At 46.4% G+C, this 27,818-nt stretch overlaps 1 long non-coding RNA gene across 3 annotated transcripts; it reads left to right on the top strand.

Annotated features, from left to right (window-relative positions):
* Positions 1-744: 744 nt before the first annotated feature.
* On the top strand, positions 745-27,818 carry LOC139077024 (uncharacterized). Of its 3 annotated transcripts, none has more exons than XR_011529161.1 (5): positions 745-1,140; positions 24,368-24,680; positions 24,853-25,012; positions 25,154-25,245; positions 25,362-27,794. It is a non-coding gene; the product is annotated as an uncharacterized lncRNA (long non-coding RNA). The 3 variants fall into 3 exon arrangements; XR_011529163.1 differs by lacking the exon at positions 745-1,140 and adding an exon at positions 1,340-1,523; XR_011529162.1 differs by lacking the exon at positions 25,154-25,245 and having other exon boundaries at positions 25,362-27,818.

Genomic DNA, 27,818 nt, shown 5'->3' with positions numbered 1-27,818 from the left:
CAGCTCTCTGTCTGAATGAGGAAAAAATTTGCAGACAAATTTCTAGCAGCAGGAAGTTGCTGCTCTCCTGCGAGCCTGGATAAAAAGTACCTGTAACCTCTTCAGGCCTCCCTCTCGCTCCTGCTGGGAGTTCAGTTCAAGTGGCTCCCTTATTTGATTATGCCTCTCAGGCCTTCACTGGTGTAGGTATCCAATCCACCACCATACCACGGGCTCCCTACAAAGCAGAAAACATTAGAGTCACTCTTTTGTGAAATTATGGGGAAGCTGAGTGGGCCAAGCGCTTGTGTGTGTGGGGGGTGGTGTGTGTGTGTGTGTGTGTGTGTGTATGTGTGCAGACACACAGATGTGTATAAAGAGAGGAATGCTGTTTGTTAGCAAATGTGGCATTGATTTATACTCGCTTCCTTTAGTCACAGAACAACTGAGTAGCATCTCTACCTTCTCACGATAAAAAAAAAAGAGATAGAGGAAAAAATAGACTCTTGCCAAGTGCTATATATCATTATTTTTTTTAGTGTTTGCAAAAGCTTTAGGACATGCATAATTTATAACCAATGGACCAAATTCTCCTGTTGTGGATTTCTTTGCTTCGTGACGATATAATTCAAATCACAGTGCTGTATGTTATTTTATAATGAGCATACAAATTATGACCATCTTTGGAAGTTTTCACGGGAGAGTATTATAAGACTAATGTTGATGTGTTGGTAGATTTGCGCATATCCGTCTCTCCTGTACATTACTTTCTGAGTGGTCAAAAAGAGTGGAGATCTATGTGTTTTAAGCATGTGCCTACTTTAGATTGTCTTTTTTCTTTTATTGGTTTTGTTAAAAAAAAAAAAGGACATTTATTTCCCACACAATCACAAAAAGGAAAGAAAGAAAGAAAAAGCTTGGCAAAGCAATATTTTGTATTCATTTCAGGAACTCTCAACCTGATCGAGAAAAATGATGGAACATCTTCTCGTCTTCAGGTGCCCAAGACGTATTTAGTCCCTGAGAATCGTCCTAAGAGAGGCATTTTCCGGTTAGCCTGCAGCTTCAAGAAGACCCGGCACAGGCGAGAGGCTGGCAGAGCTGAAAGCTCAGAGGATGACATCGGACTTGCCGGGGCGCGTAGAGGACAGTGCTGGGCTGGTAAGAAATGGAGTTATCATTCATCTATTCATTCCTGGAAAAAAAAAAAAGGAAACACACCCTCCGAACTCAAGATGTCTATTGATTTATCCCCTTTAACAGGCAAGACACTTGAGAACCCACCGTCTTGGGGCTCCTTAGCGTTTTTATTGAGAGAAGAACATCCCTGGCGAGTTCCCACAGGGGCCGGGGAGTCCGAGGACCAGGCGGGGCGGGGGCGGCCGGGAGCGGCCGGCTTTTCTTTTCCGCCATAAAGGCCTTCACAATGTCTGCTGGAATCTCAACGGTTAAAGGGAGCTCGCTGCACAAAGGGGCGCTATGGCTGTAATCGGGAAATAAATTTGATTTTCTGAATCCTTTGGCAGCTGGTGACAAAGGGCCAGGTATGGCGCCGCGGCGGGGGGGATCCTTGCAGAAGGGGCCGCTCAGCGGGGCGTGGGCCCAGGATGCACAAAGGCGGCCGCGCCCGTGGGGGGATCCAGCCGGGGCTCTGGCTGCCGGGTGCATGGCGAAGTCTGGCCCCCCGCCGAGCTCCGAGCCCCGGGCTCCCGGGGTGGGGGCCCTTAGCGGCTGGCCCCGGATCGGCCGGGGTGGGGTGTGGGGGGGGGGGGCTCCAGTGGGGCGCCGGCCTGGTTGACCGAGGCCACTGTCCCCACTGCTGGCCTAGCTGCGCAGGGACTGAGTCCCAGGGACACCTCCTGAAGGAGAAGGGACCCCCACCCAGTGTCTTAAACCTGGAACTCCAAGGGCCTTTTGCTGGGGCCACAAACAGCAAGAGACTTAAAGCTTCAATCAGTTCATCCAGAAATGGCCACAAACCCCTTGCCTAATTCAGCCTTTTGCTGGGGTTTTCGAGAGGTCACCAGAAATTCTGCACTCATGAAGGTTTCCCAGATCATCCCAGGCTCCCTGAACTGGGGGACCCCTTTTGTCTTTATTTACGGCGTTATCTTCAGTGGCTTCATGAGCCTCGCCTGTCTGTCCTGTTTTAAGTCCCTTAAGGGCACTGGTGGATCTTATTTTTCCTTTGATGACCAAGGAGAAGTGCTGGGGAAACCTAGGGAATAGTAGCTGCAAGGCTTCTAAGGGCAGGAATTAATGCGTCGTTCATTCATTCAGAAACATTTACAGGGCACAGCTCACTGGCCTCCCAGCCCGGTACTGATGTCAGAATGTTTTCACCTCCTCTCCCCGTCTTGCTGCTGCGTCAGCTGCAGTAACAGTATCTGTCACACGCTCGGGGAACAGAAAGTGGCCTGCTCCCCCACCAGCCCTGAAGGCCCTTGAGGCAGAAGCACAGGCTCGCTCCTCCTCATGCTCAGAGTTGTGTGTGGCCATGTTTCCTCAGCCACCACTTCAGACACTAGCCAAAATGTGCACCATGAGGCAGTCCGTGGTGTCGATTTTATATGTAGGGGATGAAGGCATTCCAGCAAAGCAGGCTTATAAAGGAGCAAAATGTGTTAAATAACATACAGCTTACTAAGCCTCTTTCACACTCCGTCCGTGCCAATCTGTACATAAATGGAGCCCAGTATCTCTAGCTGCTATTAAAATACAAGTGGCCATATATTTTTATTGCAGAAATGGGGTTTTCCTGCTGGACTAATTCTTCCTCAGGCTTGATTCATTTTGGCGGAATCTTCCTCTTGACCCTTTCTCTCAGAATCAACACCACCAAATATAATACCAAAACTTCTTGCTCCGTGTCCTTAGAATCTTTCTGAGAGGGGTCTTTTTTTTCTGCAGGAGCCATTTTATTTCAGGTTGATCCCTAATTAAATTCAGTAGAATCTAGGCCCTGTGTGCGTGAATGTGGACCCGTGCGTGTGAGAATGGTGTTTGCAATCAGCAGTAAGAAGCCTGGAAAAGAGCCCTGATTAAATGAGAATCTAAATATAGAACAAGTACCCCAGGGTTTCTAGAAAGATAAATTATTCTCAACCCAGCACAGTGACAGCGGCTGACAACGTGTTTGTCTATGTCATAATGGAGTAGTTTTATTTGTGTGCTGTAATGCTGCTAGCATAAGAATATAATGATCATGCTCACAGAATGCCAGGTATAGGAAGGTTCCAACTGCTTCATTATGTTACTTATCTATCACTGTATAACAAATTACCACAAACATAGTGGCTTCAAATGACTGACATTTATTATCTCACAGTTTCTGTGGGTCTGGAGTCTAGGTACAGCTTAGCTGGGTCCCCTGTTTCAGAGTCTCTCACAACACTCTAATCCAGGTGTCCGCCAGGGCTGGGGTCTCATCTGAAGCTTGACTGGGGAAGGATCCACTCCCCAGCTCATGTGGGTTGTTGACAGGATTCAGTTCCTTGGGGGTTCCTAGACTGAGGGCCTCGGCTCCTTGTGGGCTGTCAGCCAGAGGTCTCCCTCAGTTCCTTGCTGTGTGGACCTCTCTATACGGCAATTTACCGCATCAAAACCAGCAAGAGAGACAGTCAATAGACTGTGCTAGTAAGATGAGTGTTCCAGTCTTATGTAATATAATCATGGGAGTGACAACCCACCACCATTGCCAAATTTATTGGTTAGAAACAAGTCACAGGTCCTGCCCCCACTTGGAGGGAGGAGGAGGCATGGACCATAGGGGCCTCCTTAGAGTCTGTCCACCACATTCATTTCTCTTCCAGGTAGACTGAGGCCCTAAGATGGGCGTGTGCCTTGGTCTCAATCTCCGTGAGTTAGTTTAGTGGCTAGACTTTCATCCAGCACTTCTCTTCGGTCTGTGTTCTTTCCTTTATAGCATACCTCCATAATACAAGTTGAAAATTTGTGAAGTCTCTGGTTCTGGAAAGCAGACCATGGGCTCTACACCCTAGGTTGCTACCAGGTTAAATCTGCCTCCCCCGTAATCACTGTAGTCCCCTACAAAAGAATTCAATTCCCCTGGCCCCCACAAAATATCCCCAAACCAAAATGGTAGAAAGAAGCCCCTTTCCAGATCAATTAAATCAGAAAATTTTAAGAATCTCTGGATTTTCTTTGTCCCCCACCCCTACCCTGCCTAACTCCTTTTAACAGATAAGAAAACAGGTCTAGGAAAAAGAAGTGATTTATTCCAGCTCACGCTGACATAGCCTGGTTCTCTTTCTTTTTAACACATTTAAAACAATCACAGAGAATGTGCTGGCTTGAGCAACCGACCACAGGAAGGGCTGGCTCTCCATGGCAGCCTGCAACTCCAGGTCCCACCCAGGCCCTGAGACCAAAAAGAAAACAATCAAATAAATGAGGGTCCTAATCCCACAACCCATGTTGCCTTTTCAGGGAGAAAAACTACTCTGATCATAAATTCTGAACAGGCAAAGTCTACTTAAATCATTAATTCCCAAGGGACCACACATCACTGACAGATAAAGCACAGCTTAATGGGACCCTAGCTTTGCCTCTGTGATTTCAGTAAGATTACAATTCTCACCTCAAGAAATGGAAGTTAAGTCTAGTTTGACAAGAAGAGTGTGTGTGTGTGTGTTTTTGGGGGAGCAGGGGGTCCAAATCTCTGTCTTACCTCTTTGCTATACTAGAAAGAAAAGTAGCATATTCTGACCTCCAGTCACGGCATTTGGCCAAACAGTGTCCCAGCAAAGTTATGAACAAAATTTCCTCCTCCACTTGTGTTCTCATGAAAGGGGCCTCTGGCTGCATTCACCTTCCATTGTTCTCAGAGAATAATGAAGGAACAAATGAAACAGGATGCACTGAGTTTTGTGCCTGTTCATCTTGAGTTAAGACGCCATAAGTTACCTCTTTGCTGGCTTTGAAAAGCTGAAATTGCTCCATTTGTTGGAGTGGTTCGGAGACGAAGAGGGTGCTCCTAGGATGAGCTAAATAAGTACTTCTGATCCTGGGCTGCCTTGGTTTTATCTCCTGGGCCCAAATGGACTTTCTGAAGGTGCTTGTTTTCCAACATCGACAATCAGAAATATACTTCAGAAAAATAACCATTGAATCATTTGGGAAGAAATAAAGAAAGAACATTTACTTTAGCAATAAGATGATCTCTTCTGGGATGCATGACTAATTTGGTGGAAATGTTTCTATTTTAAATAAAGTCCACATGAGCATTAGAATAACATGGATTGATTTTCAGGGTGCTTAGACATGCTGACCTCACCATTTCCTGAATGTGGACTGTCAGGACTCTGTCTTTTTGCACGAGCTGCCCTCCATACCTGGAGTAGCTTGTGCCTCCTTTTTCTGACAAACTTCTTCCTACTCACCTGTTCGGGTCGACCGTCACCTCCTCTGTGAATCCCACCACCGCTCTCCTCACTACGCCCAGAGGCAGTCCCTTCCCTCTTTGGACTCCCACGGCCCTTCTTCATAGCTCTGTCTGGACATTGACTCCTTTTGCCGCCGAGAGACTGATAAACATGACAGTGGGGATTTGATCTCATTCATTTTCACTTTCATTTTGCAGGCCTTGCAGGACTTCTCCAGCTCACGGTGGCACATGTTTGATGGGTGGATGAATTGGTAAATTGCTTTGAGGAAAATCTCTTTGACTTGATTATTCTGAATCTTTGTTAACAAATTCTTACGAGCATTCCTGGGTCTCTGCAGCCAGATCTCGAACAGCATGGAAATGATAGAGAGCTGCTCTGTGCAAATGTGTGCTTTAGAGGGAACAGACAGACTTCCAGGTGGCAATGTGGCACAAATGAGTCAGAGCGCTCCTGGAAATCAGAAGGGGATTACTTCTCTACCATCCCATATTCCCAATCATTCCCTACATTTCCTGGGCGCTCAGTGTATCCTGACACTATACTACACACTTTACATGGACCATCACAAAGTCCCTTTGAGGTGGGCCCTATTGTGCTCATTTTACAGATGAGAAGACTGAGACACAAAGATGAAGTAGGTTGCCCTAGGTCTGCCAGCTAGTGACAGAGCAAGTGTTAGAGCCTGAGCTGTCTGACTGCAGAGCCCAGCTCACCACCTCTAAAGGCTCCCAGAAGCTCTGTCCCAGGTATTCATTGGCTGTAACTGAGCATCTATGACACGCTAGTTCTTGCTTCCGGTGCCTCAGATACTTAGATGAAAGAGATTGGGTCACTGCCCTTGAAGTTCTCTAAGGAGGGGTGGAGGTGGGAACTCAGATAAGCACACAAATTATTATAATGCAGGATGGACTGAAAGTGTCATAAAGAGGCGTGTGCTATGGGGAGGGAGCACGCACCATCTGGGGTATGGATCAGGACAGGCTTCTTGTAGGAGGTGGCATGTGCAGTAAGTCTTGAAGGATGGGAAGGATATTAACAGATTTGTGGGGAGGGATCCAGAGAGAGGCTATGGAGGAGAGCCCTAGTGGGCCCAGGTGGGAGCCGTGGGAAAGGAGGCTGGGAGGTGAGGCTGCGCCAGCACACAGAGGCCCCTCCTCCCCCCATCTGCCTGGAGGATGCGGCCAATCTGATAAGCAGAGCCAGCGGCTATTTTAAATGAGCGAGGAGAACCTGCAGGAGAGATGGGTGAAGCACAGCCTGGTGGGGCTGAAGCTCCAACTAGTAGTTTAACGTCTCTGTTAAACAGGTTCCAAACTTGCCCCTCCTTTCTGAAGTGTCTACCTTCCCTGTTGGTTTCTGACAGCTCTCTATGCCAGCTCCCACATCCCCTACCCACCCCTCATTACCTTCTAATTTTGATTTGAGAGTTCCTTGGGAATTTCTTATTACCCTTCAGGTAGTTGGAGGGGGTGACTAACTTGTTTCTCGGTCTCCCCTACCGAGAGCCTTTCTGTTCCAGTTCTGTGATCATCCTCAGCTTTCCTTAGCTGCTCCTGCACAGCCCCAGTAGCACTCAGCCATGGAGCCCCAAGTTTTAAATATCACCTAAATGGTCCCTTTGCCCTCTCTCAGCCTACATAAACATTCTTAAAATCCCATTGTCTAATAAAGTGAGTTGAAACTCACTCATGTGAATCCACTTAATGGCTTTGAAATGAAGTGCTGTTGAGGAGTTCAACCGACAAGGTGTTCAGGGGAAGGGCTCAAGTCTGTCGTTCCTGTGATGGTATCCTCCACCTCTGCCTGAATGTGTCCAGTTGTTGTGTTCACCGTCTGGCGAGGAGCCTTGGCACCTTCCTCCCTCCCCTGTGTCACTAGCTGGGGTGATTCCAAACCCACTGGAGAAGCTGAGGCCACACTTTAGGAATTCGGTACTTCCACTTCTCCTCTCGGCCCTGTGGCTTCTGCTCACTCATGCCTTCCGCTCCCTGTGGCTTAGGGAGATTGTACAGCAATTGAAAACATTCTTTGAAGGGGGTGCCTTGTTTGTTCATCTTTGAATCCACTTAGCCTGGGCTCTGCTCACCAAGGTTATTCAATAAGTGTTTATTGACTTGCTTCTTTCCAGTTCACTAGACCTCATGGACTTGGAATCCATTCCCCACCTCTCCTCTGGTTGTGTCGCCCACAAGAGTGGTCCCAGCCATTCTGGCTCCCTTCACCCGGCTTTGTAAGTCTTGTTCCCTGACGCTGTATAATCATGTGCTTAGCTCCATTCTGAACCTCCTCCTACTTATCATGTCCCTCTAAACCTGCAACTTGGCGCTCAAAATGGAGACAATGGGCTTTGAAATAGTCTTTGAACTCCAAAGTGCTGGGCCAGTGTAGAGAATACAAGTATAGTGCTGTGGTTCCTATGAAGGACTATAACGGGGAAGAATAGTGGTGGGAGTGGGATGGTGGGATAAGAAATGACTTTAACATACACAGACAAGGCAAATGACTGTGAGTTGCACATACTAGTCTTAGGAGAATAATTATCTTCTTGCTTAACAAATATTGATTAGATATGCCTTGTATATTTTTAGTTGGAAAACAAAATGGATTTCTTTCACTAGTATATTTATGATTTCATTCCATCGACTTCCAAAATCTATTTGAGAAACATGCAGTGAGTTATCAATCAGGGAAAGAGAAAGAATTTATCTATTGGCCCCAGCTTTAAAACTGTGTGACCACTTCCGCTCTCTTGTCTCTCCTTTTGTAAAATGAGGAGGTTAGAAAAGATAATCTGTAAAGTCTCTCCTGGCAGTGACAGTCTATGGTTTATTGAGAAAACTAAACCATATTTTCTTTTTCGATTTCTTATAGGACCGAGTTCACCTTCTGTATGTCTCATCTTGATTTACATCTTGCTATTTGCCATTCTTTGTTGAAGTATAGTTTCCCCTGGCTAGACCATGTGCCCTCCCAGGTCAGGAATGTGTCTTGTTCAGCTTTGTGCTGTTCTAACATCGTACCTGGCATGTAACAGATGCTCAATAAATATTGTCAAATGGAGAGGTCAGAGATGCTGAAGACATCTCTGTCTTCAGATGATTAGGAGAATGGGCTAATGAATGAAAGTGAGCACTCATGTACTTGGAAAGGATTTTTACCGAGAGAAAAAGATTTCAAACAACCGGTCTGAAAATGTTCTTGAGGGGTTGTTTCCCACATCATCTGAGGGTGGTGAACTAGGTAAGACTAAAAGGATAACATGTCTCTATTGTACCTGGTGTGTTCAGTTTGTATTCATTTTCTGACTTCTTTTGGATTTAGCTGGTGTCTGTCTGACCATCTCTGATCCCTGACAGCATTTTAACATAATAAGCAGCTTCACAGGTTGATGGAGAAGAGCCTTCTGTACACACCTAGCTGCTTGTTCAGGAGTGTCTGGGTTGTTGTGGCTGGCTCATCATTCCATCTGAGCTAAGGTGATGTCAAGACATCATTTCTAAGTGGAAAACTCAGTCATTCGTCCAGATGCTTTGTTTTCAAGAAGCAGATACCCTGACCTTTGGTAACATGTGTATATGAAGGCCTGTATCAGGGTCCATTAATTTGAAGGGGTCCAAGAATACCCTAAAAGTGGATACAAAATGTTGAGACTGTGCCAAGACTGCTGAGTTCGGGGACTGACTGAATGATTTCCTTCTTATCAGAACGACAGCCATGGTCTTAGTTTAGTCACTGCGTTTTTTTAGAGCAGCTTACATTACTGTGGGTTTACTTTCCCTTGTGAAAAATTAATTTCATAAATAGGATCATTCAGACAGGAAATGTTGTTTAGAGGATGCTGCAGTTTTGGTAACAGCATGACATCTCATGCATCAGAATCCCTTGGTGTCATCTCCTTCAGGCCTGGAAAGGGTCCTAGACAGCACAGCTTCCAAGGTCTGTTGTCTGCTGGAGTCCAAGCCAAGAAGGTTCAATTCCTGAACAGATTCAGTGGGCAGAACGTACTCTGTAAACTCAAGTCAAGAGTCTGGAACATGGCCGGACAAGTGCTATGTCTTGCTTGGACGAGCAGATAGAATGAGAGGGAAAAATAAATAGAGAAGATGAGGACTGAAATAATTAAAAAAGTAAAATTCAAGGGCAGATAAATAGAAAGGGGAAATATTTTACTGGTCTAAAATTGAAGAAATGTAGAACTGAGTATACAAGGAATTGTGAAATGAGTTCAGTCCTCTGTATAAATAGGGAAGCTGAGGCTCAGAGAAGGGCCAGGACTGCCCAGGGTCACACAGCTAGTTAGAGACACACCTGGCATTGGAAGCCAGGCCTTCTGACTCCGGTGCCAGTAATAGGAGACCATAAAGTCAGCCAAAACTTATTTTACTAAGGTCATTTATGTTTATTTAATAAAGCCAGAGAGTCAGAGAAGAAAAAGCAATTTAATTAGTTATGATCACCAGTTGTATTGGCCCTCAATTCCTTCTGCCCTTTCTTTCTGTGAAGAGTGTTTGCTACGGTTCAGTTGTCCTCCCAAACTCTCCCTGAGGCCTTGCATCTTGCAAGAGGAAGAAACTCTCATCTGCTTTGTCTCAGGAGAGGAACCTGTAAAGACAGCCACCTGAGGACTTGCCAGAGCAGCCCCTCGGAGAATAAGATTTTATCCAAACCTGTTGTTTCTTTAGAAGCCCTTTTTTCAGTCTTTAAACATGGGACAGTTCGAACATTTCTTAGGTAGCATAGGCGTGTTTATTTGACTGCGTGGCAGATAATATTTTTGAAGAATTAACGGCTGTGTTCTCATTCCGCTCCCACCTCCACCCCCAGCAGACGCTCACATCTGGGATTTCCTTCTGCCCCGAGGCCCTTCCTCTCTGGTCCAAACAGCTGGGGCCTAATCCCAGCACTGGCTGCTTCCAGGAAGGGTGTTGCAGAGAAACAGGCGTCAATTCCTGCATGTCCCAGGGAGTAGCTGGGGACAAGGCTGGAAGAGTAACCAGGGTCAGCTTATGAGGGCTTTAAATGCTCAATGAAAGCGTTTTTTCTTGATCCTATAGGCCGTGGGATGGCCAGAGGAAGTCTTTAAAGCAGAAATACTGTGATCAGATTTAGTGTTCAGAAAAGACCCTGGTTGAGCTGTGGAGGGTGGGGATAGCAGAGGGAGTTCGCAGTGGGGAGCCAAATGACTGGGCTCTTGCGATTGTCGAGGGAGAGGTGCTGATGGCTTGACCTTGGGCAGTTCCAATAAGGATGAAAAGGAGATGGATTCAGTGGGAAAAAGCTAGAAGGAAGGTTTGGAAGGATCTGGCTGTGACGAGCAGAGGGTGGAGGAGGCCCATGAGGTTGGGGGTTTGAAGTGAGGGAGGGGTAGTCCAGGAAAATGAGAATTCTGGCTTGGGAGCTACAGCATATCTAGGGGAGTAGGTGGAGTGGAGAGGAGTGGCGGGATGCGGGGCAACGGGGGAGAGGCAATGACAAGTTCAGCTTCTGGCCCATTGAGTTAAGGAGCTTCCAGGATGTGTAGGTAGGTGGGTATTTCCTATAGGGAGCTGGAAATGCAGGTCTGGAATGAGGACTACAGCTGAACAGGTAGACGTTGCAAGCCAGGTGGTGACAGTAGCCATGGGCCTGAGTCTCAGATGAGTTTATGTCTAAACAAGTGTTCAACACTCTAACCATAGTGTCAGTGTTCTATACTGTCGCAGTACCAATCTTTCTAACGCACAACTGAGACTGAGTACCCTACTGCTGTGCACAAACTTCAGTGGCTTTTTTAATGAAAAATGAAAGATTTCTTTCAAGGGCCTTCATGACCTGGCCTCACCCTGCTCTTCTGGAATTATTTCTTCTACATGTAAATACCCCTCCGCTCCTTACAAATTGAACTGTCTCTTCTTGAATGTGCTTTAGTTCTCCTGCCCGTTCTCATCTGTCTGCTTGGAACGCTTCTTCCATTTCTTCCAGTTGAAATCTTATCCATTCTTCAATGGATCAAATGAAATCTTTCCTGGTCACCCCCATAAGTGGTCTTTTGGATTCTTATACCTCATAGTTTGAATTGTGATAACGCTTCTGCTCTGTGACACCCCTCCACCCACCACCACCACGACATACCTTGGACCCTCCGCAGCCCCCAGGACTTCCACATGGTACACTCAAGGAAGAGACACCTGTGCAGATGCAGAGAACAGATAGGGCAGATCTTGGCCTATCTTGAAATTCAAAAAAATTTCAAGTCGAGGATGTGGAATTACAAGAACCTGGACCTTTGAATTTTATACAGTAAATAATAGATTTGGAAGACTACATTAACAACCTGGCTTCCTTACCCCAGATTGGATGAAGACTCTCCAGACTTGGGGAGAAGGGAGTTGGAGGGGACTTGATGAGGGAGAGAGTTTTATGGGGTTCAGGATGAGAGAACCAAGCCTGGGGGTACCACTCAGGCAGAAGAGGAATCAGCTTCTAGAGGTCACATAGGCTCTGTTCTGGTGGGCACTGACCCTCTGGTCTCCATCCCACCCAGTCTCCATGCACCTGGTCTCCATCCACCCAGTCTCCATCCACCCAGTCTCCATCCAACCCAATCTCTATCCCGCCCAGTCTCCATCCAGCCCGATCTCTGTCCCACCAGTCTCCATCTCCATCCCACCCAGTTTCCATCCCACCACCACATTGTTGGTGTCAAGGAGCCTCAGCAGCTGTCCTTCCTGTTGGACCACGGCCATGGACCATCCATCAGGAACCAGTCCTGTCAGTGCCCAGAGACTTTGGATAGTCCCTATCTGGCTTGCCCATGTAGACAACTCCCTTTCCAACAGCCTGGGACTCTCTTAAGCTCCCAAGATAAAGGGTGGGATCCCAGATATCCAGAGGACTGAGGGTGATGTGAACTTCTTCCCTACATGTCTATACTTCTGTGACATTACATGGAAATAGCTCAAAATTTCTTCCTTGCAGAAATATCCTCCTGTTACATACTTCTCTATTGACATCAGATTATAATCTTTTTTGTGTTGTAGATATTTATTACTGCTGGCTATATTCTGTTTGCTTCTGCAGATACACTCTCCACTCTGCTCTCTTCCCCAGAGGCTGGTCAGTGTGGGCCTCAGGCCTTTGGGTTTCTGTTGGGTTCAGCCAATGGGGAGCCCTGGCAGCAGGTTGGAGGCAGGGGGAGAGTGAGGTCAGGGCATTTATTTCCCTAGTTGTCTCCCTGTTGGGTTGTCTTCTCAGGGAAGCTCTTTCTGAACTCTTCTCTCCTGAGTTCCTGTAACCTCTCCTTCCTCTTGTTCCTTCCAAATGGGACGTAACCATTTCTCTGTTATGGCTGCGTCAGGTTACCACACTTATCTCATACTTCCCTACACCCTGCCTATATTGTCATGACTAGTGCCTTTATTCAGCTCCTTGAATTATCCTGATTTGGATGTGACATCTGTTTTCTGCTGGAACCCAGTTGCAGATTATATTTTCCAAAGAAGGTTAAAACACTATCTCCCATGCCACATACTCCTCTTACAAGGTGACTTTGACAATTCTCCCTCGAGAGGAAGTGACACTGTGACTTCTAAACTAGTCATAAAAGATGATATAGCTTCTACTCGATTCTCTTGGGACGTTCACCTTTGGCGCCCTGAGCTGTTACGTAAACAGTATGTCCTCAGGCTGCCATGTAGTGAGGAAGCCCAAGCTGGCCCACCCAGAGAGACAATATGGAGAGGCTCTGAGACTACAGGAGGGGACAGGTTCCTGGCCAGCCCCAGCTGCTTCAGCACTCCCTATCTGACTGCAGCTACAGGAGGGACTGGAGCTGGAATCTCTCAGCTGAGCTCTTCTCAAATCCGTGTCCCACAGATGCTATGAAAGATACTAAAACGATTGTTGTTTTAAGCTGCTAAAATTGGAGTGAACTGTTAGGCAGCAATAGATTACCAGGACAGACCCTGACAGATTTGTTATTTAAACGTTTCTCCCTTCTGAGCTGTGAGTTTTCTGTGGTGAAAGGATCATGCCTTACTCTATTCCTTAGAGCCCCTATCACACCACAGTCCATTCATGAATATTTGTGAATGGGTCCAAAGGATATGGATGATTTGAGTGTGGGTCCTTAAGGGAGACTTGAGTGTTCTGCTCACTTGGGAAATAAGAAAATAGAGAACATTGCGTTGTTGACCACATGAAGGCAGACTTGTGGGTCTACTTCTTCTCCTTACAAGTAGGCCTCTTTGAACCCCGTTGACCAAGAGCAATGTCCCTCGGATTTAAGATATTCTTTTAAAATAATATTTGCCTTAAGAAGTAGAACACTAATTGTGCCAAAATGAGATCATGGACTTTCCCAAAAACTTATCTAAAGCCCCATGCTAGCTGTGGCCTCTGTGTTTTGTTTCGTGTGTGTGTGTGTGTGTGTGTGTGTGTTTTGTCGGTTCAAGGCCAGAAAGAGAACTGTCCCAAACTGGGAAATGGAGTTAGATGTGGGAAAAGAGGCCACTGCTCGGATAACATTCCTGAGATGATGGGTTTGAAAAGTGGGTGTGCCAGAAATTTCCTGGAAAGTTTATTTTTGCTGAGTTTTAAGCCTGACTTCAGGCCATTAGAGTTCTTGGACAATGCTAGTTTGTTGAAACATGTAGAAAACCAGCTGCCCCTAGAAATGAGGCACTCTCTTGCCAGCTGAGAGTTTTGTGGTCTGGCTTGTCTGTGTGCTTGAACATTTAACTTTTAAAGCAAATGGTAAGGAAAGGTCAGAGGGACGCTGTGTCGCTCAGATGCAGGGCTGATCAGAGCTCATCTAGACCAGTGCCTCTCCCAGGGGAGCTTGTGAAAATGCAGATTCTGACTCAGGCCATCTGGAGGAGGGCTGACACTCTGTAGTTCTCACCACCTCCCAGGTGCGGCTGGTGCTGGTCCACTGACTACACTTTGAGGCCCACTGGAGGGCCTTGCTTACTCACTCTGGGGAGGCCCCCAATCTGACCACCTCCATTGGGCAGTGCTCCTGTTGGGGCTCAAAGTTTTTTTTTAATTGCAAGAATCTTCTAGTAAGATGAAAATGCCCTTGGGTTGGGGGAGGGGTGGTGGTACAGAAAGGGTCTCCACCTGAATTTGTTCAGAAATATGTCATTGCTATTGAAAATAAAAACGAATCATAACAACTAAACTTATGGAAATTCACCCTTTGGCGGGCTCCGTCCATGCTAAAGGCTTTGTGTGTTCTGTTGACTCATCTGATCTTTACAATCACCTGGTGAGCAGGTCCTATTGTGCCCTTCTAACACACGAGGAAACTGAGGCACAGAAAAGTTAAGTTCCCTGCCCCGGGCCAAACAGCCAGTGAGGAGCAGCACTGAGATTCGCTGTCAGACATCGGAGCCCCAGGTCCCGAAGAGGACAAGGGAGGCTCCTGTACCTAGCAGGAGGGTCAGCTCCCGGAGGAGGCAGGAGACAGTGTGAAAGGCCAGCCTTGCCAACCTCTTAGTATTTCCAGAGACACTGTGGCTGCATGCTTGGCCTAAAGTGATGGTGTTTTGTCCACATTAAACAATTCATCCATGTCTTTATTTAGCATTTACTGAACATGCAGTGATGCACCAGACCCTGCACTGGGCGCTGGGGGACACAGCTGAAGGAGCTTTATCCCTGCTGTCAGGGAGTTCAGAGTTGCCTGGAGGAGGATGAATAGCACCAATGCCAGGAGGACAGAAGCAAAAACATGCAACCACTCACAGCTAATCCCATTGCCATTATCGTGACCATGGAACAGCCCCTTTCAAATGCTGAGGTTATAAAGTCTCTGCCCCCAACACTTATTCTCTCAAGGATTGAGTAGATGCCTTGTGGCATCTTTATCGACCCCGTTTGCATAGTCCTGCTGCTCTGTCTTTCCTGACGCTGTGTCCTCCTCTTTCTAAAGTACCTTTCAGCCCTTTCCCCTTTGTCTAAATCCTACCCAAGGAACAGGCCACCTCCCCCATGAAAGTTGTCCAGATCCCCCTCAACACATGTCACATGGGCCTGCCGTCATCCAGGGTGACCAACTGTCCCAGTTTGCCTGGGACTGAAGAGCTTCCTGGGGTACTGCGTTTTTACTGCTGCATAACGAATACCACAAATTGAGCAGCTTAGAACAGTACCCATGTTTGCTCACGGTTCTGTAGGGGGAAGTCCAGGCATGGCATGGCTGGGTCCTCTGCTTAGAGTCTCAAAGGCTGAAATTGAGGTGTCTGCCAGGCTGAATTTGCCTCGGGAGGCTCCGTTTTCAAGCTCGTTCCAATTGTTGGGAGAATTCAGTTTCTTGTAGTGTAGGGCTGAGATCCCTACTCAGCTGTCAGCTAGAGGCCACTCAGCTCCAAGAGGCCACCCATCTTCCTTGCCATGTGACCACCTCCATCTTCAAAGCCTCAGTGCACCTCCTTGTGCTTTGGATCTCTCTGGCTTCTCTGTCTCTGACCTCCAGACCCAGATTTAAAGGGCTCCTCTGATAAGGTCAGGCCCACCCAGCAGATCTCCCTACCTTAATGTCTACTTATTTACCCCTGCAAAGTCCCTTAATAGCAACACCTAAGTTTACTGTTTGGTTGAATAACTGAGTGGAGCTGTGTGTCCAGCAGGGGCCAGGAATTTGGGGAGTCGTCCTAGAATTCTTCCCGCCACATCTGGGGTGAAAGGTTCTTGGTGCTAAAACTGGGACAGTCCCAGGCAAACTGGGATGGTTGGTCACTTTGTCAGCGAGTTCAGCAAGGATCAGCATTGCTTATTCATCTCTCTTCCTCACTTCTGACCATAACCCACAGCTCTGCACATAACTGATTCTTTGTAAGATGCACTGGATCTGGGTGACAGGCAGCTGCTGCTTTTGCACGTGCATCAGTGCCATGCAGTGTTGGGACAAGAGGGGCATTGTGGCGGAGACCCCGTGGACACCAAGTCAGACAAACTTGGATTTGCATTCTAACTTGTCACCTTTCTAAGCTTTGGCTAGACACCGAAACTCTTCTATAAAACATAGATAGTAACAATACCCACCTATTAATGTTGCTATGAGGATCACATGCAATCATGTATATTAAGCGTTGAATTCAAGGCCTGGTGTGTAGTAAGTATTCAGTGAAACCAGCTATTATTAGCATTACCATACCCGAGTCAGCTGAGTCCTAGCAAACAGGTATTGTCTGGGGTGCATCTTAGGCAAGATGCAGAGGGAAGGGCTGTCTGGCTGACCATTTACGGTCCCCAGCCCTTGGAATAATAGAAGGGTTTTCCTGCAGTAATGTCCTGGCCAATCTAGGTAACTGAGCTCTAGTCTGAAAATTCCTTTGGTAATTTAGTGCAAGAAACACATCTTCCTTCAATTTAAAACTTTTGGGTGGTACAGCAGTACAGATGTTAAATATTTTCTGTGTATGACTCCAGAGGGTAGGGGGTGGGTCGGTAATTCTGAATCCTTTGAACATCTTAGCGGCCTCTCTGGATGAAAGGTGCGTGTTGAATGTGGCATTTTATGAAATTAAAAGAAAATAATTTTCTGCTAAAACAGCTGTGGGATCTCTACAGTCCGGAGGGATGTCTCAAAGCAGTCGGTGCACCTCGGGGCTCAGGGCCCTTTGGGAAACATCTGGAAACTGCACATCCAGCTCCAAATGGTAAATCAAGTATAAAGTTGTTTATTGAGGAATTTCTTCATGGCATTTCATTGCAAAAAAGAAGGAACTTCTAGGACAAGCTTGTGCCGCGAAAAGTGTATAAAGAGGATTTTATTGTTTTAATTAAAATAATTTCAACTTTGAATGATTCTTTACAAAACAACACACAGACAGAAACAAAAGATGTCCAAACATCTCCTACTCCTAGAGCACGCAGCTTTAGCTTTAAAGGGGGACGTACTGCCTTTGTCCCGGATCCAGCCAACCAGGTGGTCACACCATCGGCAAACCAATAACAATTACAGACATTACAATTTTCTGCTTCGCTGCCATCAACAAACATTGAGCAGTGGGGCAGAGAACGCCTGGAACATCAGCAGTGCGAATAGAAAAGGAAGACAAACAGACTTGTCTCCCAAGATTTAGAGTAGGCCTCAGGCAGCTCCAGAGCTAAAAAAAACCTCCTTCCTCCCTTCCTTCAACACAACTGTTCCAGCCAGGCTCCCCTAATACCTGAGCTTAGGGGAGCTTAGAGGACTGTAACAGGCCCCAACAGGGGCCCTGGTGACCTCCACAATAAATCACTTCAGTAAATCGTCCGCGAGATAGGGACTTCTCTCAGTCCCTGCCCGTCCCACGCTGCCTGCAGGTTGGTTTTAAGAAGCTGAAGTTGAGGGGAAATTTTTTTAAATTTCCTTTTCAACTCTGTTTGTTTGTGTGGATCGTATTTCCCATCATGAACGTTATTTTTCAAAATCTTAAATCTGTGAGCTGTTCGGCCCTTCTTTTCCGTGTCATTGAAAAGAAAGTTCCATCCCCAATGACTTTGATGTCATTGATAGTAACCCTTTTCAATGGCAGTCTCTGGGCCGGAGAGGACTTCAGAGGGCCAGGGGTTACCTAACATGGCTAGTCATCAGCACCAGCCTGGAGGTTCCCAGACCTCCGGAATCAGGATCTGGGGGTTGGTCCAGACAGTGTGTTTAAATGCCAGTGCCCCTCATCCAGCCCTTGGTGAATCTGATATGGCTTTTGTGAGATATACATCTGGGAACCGCAGGAGGTCTCAATCTTCTCCCCACCCTGTCATCCCAGTTTATAGATGTGAAAACTAGGTTCCAGAAAGAGGTCAAGATCTGTCCAAGGTCGTGTGGTAAGTGGCAGGGGTCTCCTGACTCAGTCCATCACTGTTTCCATGGCCTGTCCATCTCCTGAAAAGGTCTCCTTGTTGGCCCATCAGGGACAGGGACGTTTCCCCAGCAGCTATGCATGTGGCGATTCTGACTCCAGGGCTCGGGAATGGCCCTGTAGTGAAGGGAGTGGCAGCAGAGTTTGAATTCATAGGACAGTTGCCTCTTCTGGCGACCACATTCACGTCACAGAAACCTCACTTGGAAGAAACTCAGTTCCTTGCCCGACTCACTCCATCTGGCTCAGCGCCCTGCGGGTCATTTCTCTTGTCTACTGTGTTTGTCCAAGATGGGTCATTGTAGCTAAATTTGAGATTTATAGCAGCAATGATATCACTACTGGTGGACTCTTTGTTTCCCTTTTCTCCTTTCCCCTTTCTTTCCTTCCTTCTTTCCTTCCTTCCTTCTTTCTAAGAAGAGAGAACAGTTATTTCCCCTAGCCACTAATCCTTAGAATAATTATTTGCTGGAACTTTATGAGCATCTGTGGCACGAAGCCGAGTGCAGACATCACCTCTGTGCACAGGAACCACCGGGGTGTTTGTTGGGAGCATCAGTTGAGGGCGCTGTATGTCCTGGATTCGTGCCTTCTTTCCTTTCTAAAAAAGGAAAAACAAGTTTTAATCTGTCTGTCATCACTCTTCAGTTCACTGCCGTCTGTGGGGGCAGTGGTGGGAGGGGGCAGTTTTCAACTCTAACATTCACGTGAAATAGTTTATTCATAATTTAGAAAACCAATGACTTTACTTAGGACCATTTTTTCTCTTTCTCACCTTCTCTTTTTTTTTTCTTTTCTCTCTTTTCTTCCTCAGTCTTTTTGTTTCTTCCCTTCACCCTTCCTTGTTGTTTGTCTCTCCCTTCTCCTCCTCATCTGTCGTCGTCATCATCATCATCATCATCATCATCACTGTCATCATTGTTTCCTACCCTAGAGCTGGCATACAGAAGAGAGAGGAGGAGGGAGCAGGGGAGGGGAGGAGAAGAAGAAATTAGTGGATGAACGAATACAAGAATGTAATTATGATTACCACCGCTCTGGTTTGGGCACCTGTGCAGAGGTCTGAGATGGTATAATCCACATTTTGAACTGCTTAAACAGGAGATTTTCCTGGAATTCCCTCCTGCCTCATTGCATTTGATATGGGGGAGCTAAGAAAAGGTTATAGTTCATTTTGAGAAGATAGTGAATTTGAGGGTCTCCATCCTAAGCCAAAATTCTCTTCTCTCTCTGCCACCACGCAATCTCGGACACTGCCTTTTATGTCTACACTAGATGGACCTCAGCTGCAGCTTGAGGGGTCTGAACACACGTGAAACAGCTAAATGACACCCGCCAACTTCTACTCTAAACCAATTTCATCCCCCACTGACTTTGTTTTAAGCACCACAATTTTGTAACCTGGGAATCGTCTACATTCAGTGCCGTGCTGAGCCATATTGCAAACTGAGGCAAAAGGGAAAAATCAGTAATAGATCCTGTCTTTATTTAAAATTTTAATATTTTATACATCAGGAATGTTTTGCATTCATTTTTATTTTTAAAAATAATTTTTATTTTAAAAATATTGTTTATCTTGGCTATTGAGTTTTTTGACACCCCCTTCAATTCTTTTCTTTTTTTTTTTGCTGAGGAAGATTTACCCTGAGCTAACATCTATTGCAAATCTTCCTCTTTTTGCTTGAGGAAGATTTGCCCGGTGCTAACGTCTGTGCCAATCTTCCTCCATTTCATATGTGGGTCGCCACCACAGCACAGCCATGGATGAGTGGTGTAGGTCCATGCCCAGGAACCAAGCCCTGGCCGCCGAAGTGGAGTACACTGGGTCAGCCCCAATTTTGCACAGTGGTCTCAGCTTTGCCTAACCACCCCCAACTCTCCAGTGCTCAGTTGACCAAGTCCAAAGTCCTGCTACTTCGACCTTGTAACTTTCTCTGTTCATCTCTCTCTTTCTCTCTGCCTGTCTGTCTCTCTCATTTCCAGTGCCACCACTTCGTATGAGGCCACGATCGTTTCTATCCAGGATATAGCAACAGCCTCCTAACTTGTCTTCCTGCTTCATCCACCCTTGCTCTCTCTCAGCCCTTTTTCTCCAGTGATTTCAGGGTGACTTTCTAAAACACAAAGCCTCTACTTGACTTCTTCCAGTGTGTTCCTATTGCCAACCAAATCGCTCCCACCATCCAGCTTGACATGGAGGCTCCTGTGAGGTTTCGCCTCAGCCTTCCCTCCATCTTCGCTTCCCCTGGTTCCCAAGGCATGAAACCAGTGCTCCCCCTTTTCCTGGTTAGGGAGGGTGGAACCTGAGCATACAGGAAGCACACCAGGCCTCTTGAGAGGGAAGGTACTTGTGAAAAAGTAAATCAGAAGTCAAATAAGCTTCGACCTGGTTTCCTGTTTCCCCTTCTTGGTGATTCAGAATTGTTATAGCATGTTAAAGCCTCTGAGAAGAGTAGGGTAAGAAAACTCTTTACCTGTAATACAACATTTCCCTAATACTTGCCCTTTGAACCTCTTTTGAAAATTTAGAGTCAACTTTTTAAGAGAAATATTTTGCAGAGCAGTTTGAGAAACGTTGGTCTAATGGCAAAAACCTTTTGGACAATCAATCAAAAAACCAAGGTTCTAGGGTTGCCACTGACGGTCATTCAGTCCATCATCCGTATTACAAGCAATGAATTCTGAGCAAACCAAAATGGACGTGACGTTAAGTTTTGGCCTCCAAGAGTGCACTGGGAAAATCGACAAACGAATTCGGTAAGAGATGTCACAGCCATAGGAACAAAACAAACGAACAAGTCCTGCTGGGGAGTCAGAAGGACCTTTGTAGAAGAAAGATTTTTGAACTGGATCTTGAAAGAGTGAGAGTTTGTGGATGGAAAAGCAAAGAGATACTTTTCTAAGAGCAGGACCAGTGTACGTAAAGAGCACAAAAGGACGTCAAATAGGTGGGAAATGGTGAACAGTGCATGTGACGGCATGGGGTTGGAGGTGGCGAAGAGTTCCCCAAGAGGACGAGTCCCACATTTCACAATCCAGAGGGCACTGTGTGAATGGCTAACCTTTGAGTTGTGCAGTGCACAGCCTGCATGCCTGAACATGGTGGCCTTGGAGCACATGTTAGAGTTGGGCAAGGCCATATCCTAGAGTGATACTAGACTTGAGACTTTAGTCAGAACACAGCCATGGCCTACTGAAATCACACTGCTATTGGTTTAACTTCTTTAAATCTATGTAATAGATGATTATTTAAAAATTTTAAAACATTTGAACAAAATATACATTTAGAATGAAAAGCAAAACCCCCACCCTTCCTTTATCCCACCCCAAACCCAATCTTCTCCTCCTCGCTCTACTCCCAGATGACACCTCTATCAACGGTTTGGGTGTATCCTTCCAGAATTTACATGTATATATTTGTACACTTATGACTATATACTTGCTCTGTATTTCTAGAAAAAATAACTAGAAGTGGAATTGCTGAGCTGAAGGGTATGCATACTTTTATTTTGATTATACTCTCAAAAGGACAAACCACCACCAATAGAGTTGGAGGGTGCTCAGCGGTAAGATATTAAACATATTGAACAGTGCAGATCCGTGAAGGGAGGTCTGGTAAGATAAGCTTCTGTTCATTGCTCTTTTTCTTGACTGTTTTTTGACACTGTCTCTCCCAGATAAAGTTTGTGCAAGGGGCCGGCCCCGTGGCTGTGTGGTTAGGTTCACGCACTCTGCTTCGGTGGCCCAGGGTTTCCTTGGTGCAGATCCTGGGTGCGGACATGGCACCGCTGGTCAGGCCATGCTGAGGTGGCGTCCCACATGCCTCAACTAGAAGCACCTGCAACTAGACTATACAACTCTATACCGGGGAGACTTTAGGCAGAAGTAAAAAGGAAGCTTGGCAACAGATGTTAGCTCAGGTGCCAATCTTTTAAAAAAAAAAAGTTTATGCAAAAGGCTCTGATTTCTAGGTTGCTAATTTCATCCTCTGCTGGAGAAGGCATGTACCATTCCTTTCTGAGGCAAATCTTTGACCACGTCTACCAGCCATTCTTTGGGTCATTTTTCTGAATTAACTAGTTAGAACCAAAAATAAAGTGACAAGGTAGTCTAAAAGTCTCAGAGAGTTCAGTGCTGGGAAAAATGATGGATGGAAAGAGAAACCTCTCGGGCTGCTGTGTCCCATTTTACAAATGAGAACACTTGGATCAAGAGGTGAAGTGACGTGGGAAGGCCACACCGAGAGTGGGTGGCAGACGCAGCAGTGCGGTTCTGGGCTGCTGGGCTGCACCCCCTATGCCCACCTGCCCCAGGCCAGGTGGCTTCTGTGTGGCAGTACTTCTGTGATGGGCACAGCCCTGTACAGCTTTCAGGACACGTTTGTGCTGATTATTTCGTGTTCCCTGCCTGCTCACAGACCTAGGAAGGGAGATGAGACAGTGCTGGAGTGCACGGGAGTCCTCGAAATCAGTGTCCCCAGGCCCTTCTGGAGACGTTCCTTTTTTTTTCTTTTTCCCAAAATCCACTTTTAATTACTTATTTCTCACTTAATTATAAATGGCTCTTTACATGGATAGTCATAACTTTCATAAAATCTAAAGGATGTACCTAAACCACACAAAGTTTTACTAGCAACAATTCTTAAGCCGTTGCAATGGTTAGTGACAGGGAGATGGCACCCAGCCCTTACACCTGCTTTCTGTTTAATTTGGTTATTTGGGTTTTACCATTTCAACATTCATACATGGAATAAACTGACTGTCAACTATGAGGTCAAAAGTAAATGCTGCCCGTGTTTTCTACATGTAACTCTCAACCTGCAGTTTTAAAACTTTAGCTAGAATCATCACAAAACCCACATTAATAACGCAAGCATTTAAACAAACAAATACTTTTAGTTTTCACTTTTTCTCTTTTACCTGTGGAAACAAATGGTCCTTAAATGCTTCCAGACTGTGGCCTAGGCTAACGAGTCGACCGGTTGCAAAGATGAGGGGTGACTTTTCCTTACTTCCCAGGCAGCGGTGCAGAAGTTTCCAGGCTTTCTCCCCTCTGCTCCAGCTGGAAAGGAACCCCAGAGGAGCTCAGAAAATCACGAATGGAGTGGAAGAACAGCCTCAGAAAAGTCAGGATGCCAAATCATCATGGTTTGATTTCTGCTTTCATGCACAAGCAGTTTTAGAGAAAGCAAAGCAAGACGCATCAGAGACACCACAAACCTAGTCTGGAGACACGTTCTTTAGCAGACAACCCCCGTACCCTGCTGTGTTGTCCTCATGCCGCTATCACCACTCAGAATGTGATTTATTTATTTCTATTTGCCATCCATCGTGCCCTCCCTCCCCCAGAACAGGAGCTCTGGGAGAGCAGGGACTTTTGTCTGTGACCATGTCCCACGCGCCTAAGACAATGCCTGGCACGTACTAGCTGCTCAGTGAATGTTTGTGGAGTGACAGGATGCACTGAGTGTCTGCCTTAGTTCTGCCGCTAGAACAGAACGCCACAGACTGGGCGGCTTGCAAACAACAGAAGTTTACTTTGTACAGCTCTGGAGGCTGGGAAGTCAGAGATCAAGGTGCCAGCAGATTTGGTATTTGGTAAGGACCCTCTTCCTGGTTCATAGACTGCCATCTTCCTACTGTGTCCCCACGTGGTGGAAGCGGCGAGGGAGCTCTCTCAGGTCTCTTTTATAAAGGCACTAATCCCATTCATGAGGGCTCCTCTCTCACGTCCTGATTGCTGCCCAAAGGCCCCACCTCCTGTTACCATCTCATTGGGGGTCAGAGTTTCAACACTAGAATGTGGGGGAGACACAAAACAGACCCTAGTGGTGACTGAGGAAGCTCTTGTAGGTGTATAGCCTGTCTCTCTAGGGAGATGAAAAAGTTGAGGCCAGTCAATGTCGTGGCCGTGTTGAGGTGTGAATCAGGCGGTGGGGGAGGGGGTGTGGAGACAAATAGAGACCGAGGACAGTCTCCCAGCTCTTGGTGCCAGGGTACAATGACCTCAACCAAATAGCCCGAGGGAATTGAAACAGTTCTTTTCATCATTCACTGGATTTCTTTCCAAAACCTTCAAATCCTGTGGAGGAACAAAAGTAGGAGGATTATTTATGATCTTTGGTCCTTTTTTCTTTTTTTAACCTTGAAGCTGAGTGAACACAAACAATGGAGCTTACGCAAGAAGAATGTTGAAAGTTGCCCTTGGTTGTTTCACCCAAGTTCATCCGGCTGTTGAGAAGTGGCAGAGGAAATATGTCAGCCAGTGGTGTTGACAAATGTTAGTTTACGGAGAGTTCGGCCAAGTTCAGAGGATATTTGACACACATGGCTTGCCACCCGCTTCTCAGGACCGGGAAAAAGGAACCACAAATATCTCATCATGTCCCTATGCCTTGGTCTCCTCGTCTGTAAAAGAGAGTGACAAAGAACTAGCTCACCATGTTTGAGGATGCAGCAAGCTGGTGAGTACGAAAGTGCCCTGTAGACTGTCAGAGGCTGTGCAGATGCATCGTGTTCCTTAAGAAAGGACCCGAATTCTGCCTGGTAAAGGTGGCATATCCCAGTGTTAGGATAATTTATTGAGACGTCCATTTGGAATTCGTTCTTACTGCATTTTTGTCTCTCTCGTTCTAGGTAGATTGGCCTTTGGGTTTCCTTGTTTCAGGACTCTTTGGGCCACAGGATTGAAAGCAGGAGTTCTTCAAGATCGTTCTCTCTCCCTTTCTGGCCTGGCATTAGAGAAGATTGTGCTAATGGAGGAAGGAGGCAGCCGGGGGAGGCTGGGGAGCAGAAGGTGAGAGAAGGGGAGGGGGTGGAAAGCAGGCTGGAGAGGTTCTCTCAGACCTGAACGGTCCAGGTCCTTACTCCCTTCCCTCCCAGGGCCCCAGGGAGGAGGGAGAGCTTCCCTGGGCCCATGGACCCCCATCTTCTGCAGAGGCCACGGCCCAGGAGCAGGTGAGCGGCTGGCCTGTCAGGACCTTGGGCTGTGAGAACATCAATACCCAGAGGCCCTTCCATGGCCTCCAGGTGAGTGGTGCCACCGTGCTTCCAGGATGAGCCTCGCTCACTTCTGACCAAATGGGTGACTTTCTCCACCAGCCTGGTGAACTGGACGCTCCTAATCAGAATTAATTTGTTTTCAGAAAAAAATCACGTGGTGTTTCTTTCGTGCCCATGTTTGTGGAATAAAACCCATCGCCTGCTCCATACAGAACACTATCTGATAAATGCCCTCTGACAAAAACGCTAGGTAAATAGCCACACCTGGACGAGACATATCCTGAAAGAACCAGTAAGAGTCAGGAAATCTCAGTCCTGTTTTTGCCTCTGGCGCTAACTAGCTCCGTGACCTTAAGTCAGTCACTTCCCCGATCTGTGCTTCCATTTATTTATTGGCTGAATAAAGAGAACTGGCCTCAATTCCTGGTCCGTGTTACTGCAAATTTAGAATGGATTTGGGAAACATGGAATAGTCACGAAACCGTATTCTTAACCGAAGATATAGTTTAGAAACTGTTCCAGGACTGCTAATCTCCTCTTCAAAAAGAATTGACTTTTCGGAAAAGCAGAGTTTCTGCAACGACAGAAGACAGCCCGAAAAAATGTGACATTATGTCTGTTACCTGCTTAAGCCACACTTGTTCATGCACTTGTGGTCTCTCTGTCGGGATTTTGGTCTTCATGGTAATGTGTACCTCTCGAGATTTTCATTCTAGAAAGAAAAGCGCCTTTGAAAAAAACCCATCCTTCCATAACGGGCTCATCTTTCACTGGGGCTGGAGCAGTGTAAACACAACCGCAGGAGGCTCCGTGTTTATGTTTTCTCAATGACTTCCAGATCAAATTTGCTGTGTTTACAAGATGGAGACACTTTTTCTAACCGCCAGCATTGCAGATTCAAAGTGGGGGGAGGAGGGGGCAGTGGGGACGCCCCAGCTGGGCTCTCTCTGCTTCCAGTTACGTTGCATCTCTGGCAGTGACTCCGTGGTGCCCCAGCAGGATGAGCGCCTAGCTCAGCAGCCCACTGTAGACACTGACTTTTCATACTTAAATCGAATCAAGATGCCAGGTTATTATGATGATGATTTTAAACTTTAAGCCTCAGGCCTAGAGGTAGGATCCTGACTACAGAGAGAATCTTTTTTTTCCATGCTTGGCAATTGTTTTACTGTTCCCTATGCCTCCCTCAGTTCTTGCCTCATCCAGACTCTGTGAATCTCATTTTGAAGTTTCTCTTAATTCCCTTGAATCGTGAACAGTGTTAACCAGAAGCCCCTAGGGGAGCATGAAATTTGCAGGTCATCTCTTAAGGTACCTGTTAGTATTCAGACATGAAGCCCTTGAATCTTTTACCTTGAAAAAACATATCCCTTTAAAACAACCATTTCACTTAAATGCCCTTATGTCAGATGCTTAATGCTTATTTTGACCATGGAGCTGGCACCCCAACTGGCTGTCACAATGTCCTTGCAGGGATTTGTCAGTGGGCAGTGGGAGGCATTGGTTCGTCCATCAGTGTCTTCCATTCTTTCATGGGGAGGAGAGCGGAATTGCCTTCAGGAGCCTGAGTCGCATCAGGAGCTGATCCACCAGCAGCACTGCCCGGCTGTGTGACTTTGGCCGAGCTTGACTCTCTGAGGCCCAGTTTCCTCTTCTGCTTTGGGGATAAGCTGCCGTTCCATGGGAGATGCCAGGCATGAAAGGACCTTATACTTAGTAAAACACCATGGAAGTGAGAAGTTCTGTGACCATCAGGCTCAAGATTCCTGGGAAGGTGGCTAATGGGGGTCAGGGATGCTCTCTGTTGCTATGCAACTGGGGATGTTTGTAAAAACAAGTTAAAAATTTTTGTTTAAATCATTAACATCCCTGAAACTCAGACCTGAGGTGTCCAGTGTCTCTCCAGCACTCGCTTACCTTTCCTTGGACTCTGCCATTACCGTGGCAAACACGTCCCTCACTGGGATTCCAGTTGTCCCCCTGTCAACGGGAGGGTTGGACTTGCTGGGGTCTAAGGAGCCTTTCAGCTCCAATGGGCCGCCCTTTTGCTCCGTGCTTCTCAGGCTGGTGTGTAGGAAGACGTGACGGAGTTAGAGGGGAGAAAAGGAGAGTCTCCGCTCATACTTCTACTGAAAGCTTTTTTGGAAATAAATAAGCAAATGCAAACTTTATTACCAGGAAACTCAGATCTGAACCGATTTTAATGAGCGCTCTTATTCGATGTTTTAATTTCAAATACGTGTTCTTTGACTGTCCCCATCTCACTCACAGACCACGCACACGTACAGGTGGGCATGCATCATACATACACACCTATTTCTACTCTCTCCCTCCCTCCCTCCTTTCTTTCTTTCTTCCTGATTTGATTGTAAGTGTCTTATTGTATGCTATTTAAAATTTTTTTGAAATTGAGTAAGTAAGAATATTATTTTTTTAAAAGCAAAAAAAAAAGATGATTTATAAAGGAAGTGGGCTGTGCTCTTTTGTATTTTCAGTTCTGTAATTTTGTTGCTGCAACTCACGATGCAAGTTCTCCGCTGGCTGGTAATCAAATAAAGCCTTCACCTGGGTCTGGAGACGTTTTGTAGACCTGACCCTGA

The sequence above is a fragment of the Equus przewalskii genome, chromosome 18, assembly GCF_037783145.1.
Source record: "Equus przewalskii isolate Varuska chromosome 18, EquPr2, whole genome shotgun sequence".
Taxonomy (NCBI): Eukaryota; Metazoa; Chordata; class Mammalia; order Perissodactyla; family Equidae; genus Equus; species Equus przewalskii.
Note: the sequence above shows the minus strand (reverse complement) of the source record. Positions and strands in the feature narration are given on the sequence as shown.